The sequence below is a fragment of the Octopus bimaculoides genome, chromosome 6 (assembly GCF_001194135.2).
Source record: "Octopus bimaculoides isolate UCB-OBI-ISO-001 chromosome 6, ASM119413v2, whole genome shotgun sequence".
NCBI classification, from domain to species: Eukaryota; Metazoa; Mollusca; class Cephalopoda; order Octopoda; family Octopodidae; genus Octopus; species Octopus bimaculoides.
In genome coordinates this window covers 11,947,906-11,952,622 of record NC_068986.1, presented here as the reverse complement: position 1 = coordinate 11,952,622, position 4,717 = coordinate 11,947,906, and positions in this window count along the sequence as shown.

Genomic DNA, 4,717 nt, shown 5'->3' with positions numbered 1-4,717 from the left:
AATTCCTATCATAGTAGGTGCCATAGGTATAATAAAAAAATATTCAGACAAATACATAACAAAAATACCAGGACTTACAAATATATATAACATACAGAAAATTGCACTACTGGGTACTGCACACATTCTACGCAAAACACTTTCAATACAGTAAACATAAGAGCACCACAGCAAACCACAGCACATACCCACGGCGCACAGAGCTGCGCTCGGTAGTGAAGTGAAAGCACGTTATAAAAATAAAACTACTGAACAATAATAATAATAATAACAATAACAATAATGATAATGGTTAATAAGGAATATATTCATAGACGAAAAAAACATGCGATCACCTGACCAGACATCGGAAACCGGACATTGTTGTGGTGAATAAAAAAAACAAAGAACGTGTATGATAGTTGACATAGCATGCCCCGGTGACAACAGGACCAATGTGAAAGAAGAAGAAAAAATAATAATAATGACGATTTCAAGTGGGAAATACGAAGGTTGTGGTCAATGAGAAGAGTAGACGTGATATCAATAGTAATTGGACTTTGGAAGTATTAGCACTCAACTACCAACATGGCTGAAAAAGATTGGTGCAAGTGTGAAGGTAGAACACCCGCAAAAATTAGCATTGCTTGAAACTGCAAGAATTCTTCGCAGGGTTCCTGAAGCATGACCAGTAAACCGGTGTCACCTTTGTCTGCTGGTTGTGGACAGCTGACACTTTCCATCATACCCAGCAAAATAAGCTGCGAAATAATAATAATGAGTGTTATCATGTACATTGTTTTTGTCTTGGTATAAAAGATGGGCTGCAGCAAATATTCTGCTCAATGCCACAGATTTACTTGTCAGTTGTTTGACCTTAACCAGTTGAGCATGTCCCTTGGTGGCTGACGATATGTGCACCTCTGATCACGAGCAGAAGTAGTGGGGGAGCACCATAGCCATGTGTTCAGGGACCTCTTGAGCGGGATGGGCTACTCGACCTGAAGAAAATTCTAACTGGGCCCCACCTGCGAGGTCATGCGCTGTTTATCTTGATATGAGATCACCATGTTGCGCACATATTATTGTGACGCATGTACTTGGTGTACCCTTATCAGGCGGGTAGTCATGATGGATATACTGGGCTTCGTACACTTTATCCTAATGTCACTTTGATGGCATGCGCTGCTCTCACTCAATAATAATAATAATAATAATAATAATAATAATAATAATAATAATAATAATAATGTGTAAACATACATGTATATACATAAACAGATAATATTATGTGTGTGTATGTGTATGTATCTGTATACATAAAATGAGAGAGATTAGATAGATAGATAGATAGATAGATAGATAGATAGATAGATACATACATACATACATACATACATACATACATACATACATACACAATAGAATTAGTCATTTAACTATTTTGCACATGTATGTTCCACAAATTTGCGTAAATAGGTTAATAATTATTTAATCTTGGAGACGAATATTTGTGTGAATACAAAGCTGTTGATTGTTCAATTGTATAATTATGATGTTGATAGTGCCACCACATCAATACATGTTTATAAATATAACCACCGTCCTTATAATAAACCCTTCAGTTAAAATACTATTTAAGCAACTGAATAAACACAAGCAAGAAACAGAACGTGTTTGTCTACGTTACTCAACTAAAAACACTTTCATTTTTATAATAATATAGAATTTCTGTTGACAAAGAATCGCTAACAAGATTGCAGAAGTAATATTCATTGAGATACGTAAGAGCAATACCAAATTCGTTTTGTTACGTTGATTCTATAAACCAAGTGTTGCAGGAATTTCGATAACGTTGGTAATTTGAAAGATGTCGGACATGAAAGACGATGCTAAAATGACGAATTTATAGAGAAATCAAATGAATTTATTAAAGCTAAACTTGGTTGCAATATTGAAAATAATGTAAGAATGATGATTCATAAAGTATCTATTGTTATTGCTATAATGTACTATAGAACCGATGATAAATGATTATATGCACGGTGAACAGCGACTATTGTTCCGAGTCCATAAAGACTACAGCACTACCTCTATCAGCATTTTTAATAACTAGATTGTAATCATCCTTGAGATCATTAATGATTTCCCATTCTTTTCGGCTGGTATTTGGTTTAAATTTCGGATGTGGTAGTAAATTATAAGAAAAATTGGTTACGAAATCACAGAATTTGTCTCGAGTTTTGTTCCCATCTTTTGTCGGAATGTTGTTGATTTTATTATTTTAGCATTGATTTGTTATTAATTTCTTTGTCAAATAATTACGTGTAGTTATTTACAAAATTTCTGGACATCATTCGGTATATCATTTATGCTGGAATGTTATGGTGTTTGGGGTGAAATTTAGCCATTTCGAGGGTTTTGAAAGATTTATAACTTTCGAAATCTTACATTCGATCTGTACCATCGAGTGTCTTGATTTCTGTCTATTGTGTCTAAAAAATGATTCCGTGATCTTTGGTTCATCGAATCAGTGCTCCGGTTGACTGTTCTTCTGTACAATCTTGATCCATAATAAGTCTTTAGTTGTGGCCAACCCTGTAAAAAGTTATAACGGTTATAATTTTTGGTATATCATATCAGTTGTGGTTGGTCCTGTCTGAAGTCATTACGTTCAAAATTTCTCGTGTATAGTGTCAACTGGTGAACCCGATTTGGAGAGGTGTTGCGTCTCGAACAAAGAATGTTCCAGTTTCTTCCGATGAAGTCACTTTCTATATATCTCTGGCGAAGCGCATTTTGTCTTGAAGAGAACGGAGTTTTGTTGATCCTGAAAAGGCTGTTTCTTTGTTTAGATTTTTGTCTGGAATTAATATAATCAACTCTGTGTTTTTGATGATCGTTTGAGTTGCTTTTCAATAATGGCCTTACTGTTTGCGTTTGAGATTTGGGATGTTCCATTATTTTCAAGAATGGGTTTTCAGAATGGTATTGTTCTTTCAATACACTTCATAATGGCTAAACTGGTCCTTATTTTTTTCCTATCTTCGAAGAGATGTCATGCTTGTTTGTAAATGTCTTGTATGTCTTGGTCTCGCAATTCTAGTTGGTCCTTCTTTCTTGTTAAGTGAAAAGTGTTTGTGGTTTCATAGTCTTTGGCGAAAGCTTAAAATGGATTTCTTTGGTTTCCTTCGTAATTAAATTAGGCTTCAACAATGCTTAGATATTGGTGTCAAGTTTTGAGAGGTTCTGAGAGGTTCTGAGAGGTGTGTGTCTGTCTGCCTGTGCGTGTGCTTATGTATGTATGTATGTATTATGTATGAATACATACATATACATACGTACGTGTGTGTGTATGTGTGTGTGTGTGTGTGTGTGTGCGTGTGCGTGTGTGCTTAAGTATGTATTGAATACGTACATATACATACGTACATGTATATATGTGCGTGTGTGTGTGTGCGTGTGTGCTTATGTATTTATGTATGTATGTATGAATACATACATATACATACGTACGTACGTGTATGTGTGTGTGTGTGTGCACGGGTGTGTGTGAGCTTATGTATGAAAACATACGTATACATACGTGCATGTGTGTGCGTGTACGTGTGTGCTTCTGTATGTATGCATGTATGAATACTTACATATATATATATATATACATACATGTGTGTGTGTCTGTGTGTGCGTGTGTGCTTCTGTATGTATGTGTGTATGTATGTATGTATGAATACATACATACACATATGTATATGTGTGTGTGTTTGTTTGCGTGTGCGTGTGCGTATGTGCTTATGTATGAATACATATGCATACGTACACGTGTGTGTGGTTGTGTCTGTGTGTCTTTGTGTCTGTGCTTGTCCCACCTCCGCCGTTTAGCAGCTGGTGTTGGTTTGTTTACCTCCTCCTCATTATCCAGTGGTTCGGCCAAAGTCGTTCGAATAAGTCCCAGACTAAAAAATAAAATAAAATAAACCTAAGTTCTGCGGCTGAGTTGTTCGACCAAAACCCTTCAAAGCGGTGCCCCAGTCTGGCCGCAGTTCAATAACTGAAACAAGTAAAAGGTGAAAACAAAAAAAAAGTAGCTGTACCGTTCACAATCCTCCTAACACAGCTCAATAAATATATTCGATATTACATTATAGCAAAGAGACGAAACACTATTGCCATAGCAGTAGTACCCTATTGTCATGCTTTAACAATCACCATTTTCAGAAATTTGTTTCCGTAATTATAATTCAGCGAAACGAGAAATTTACCGTGTTTTCGGGTGAAATAAACAAAACATTGCTTCGTTTCGGTAGAGCCTGCACATATGATAAGTTAGAAAAAAAAGATTTCTATCAACTTCATACGCATACAAAGAACATATATGATACCTCTTGACAGTGCTTTATACACGGATCAATTACAACTGTATCAGATAAACGACCACCAGGCGGGCTCTGTAACATTATATCTTGCATAACAACCTGGGTGTTCCAGAGGTCACCAAATAAAACGACGGAGTCACTCTACTCGATCCTATAAAAGGAAATGCTTAAGGCATACCATTACAATGGAAATCGTCCAATTAGTAGGGTTATTTATTCTGTTTACTCGTTCTTATTCGAGTGGAAACTACTGCTGTTGTTGCATATAGTTGCTTACGGAGTAAGAGAGAAAGAGGAAGAGAGAGAGAGAGAGAGAGAGAGAGAGAGAGAGAGAGAGAGAGAGAGAGAGAGAGAGAGAGAGA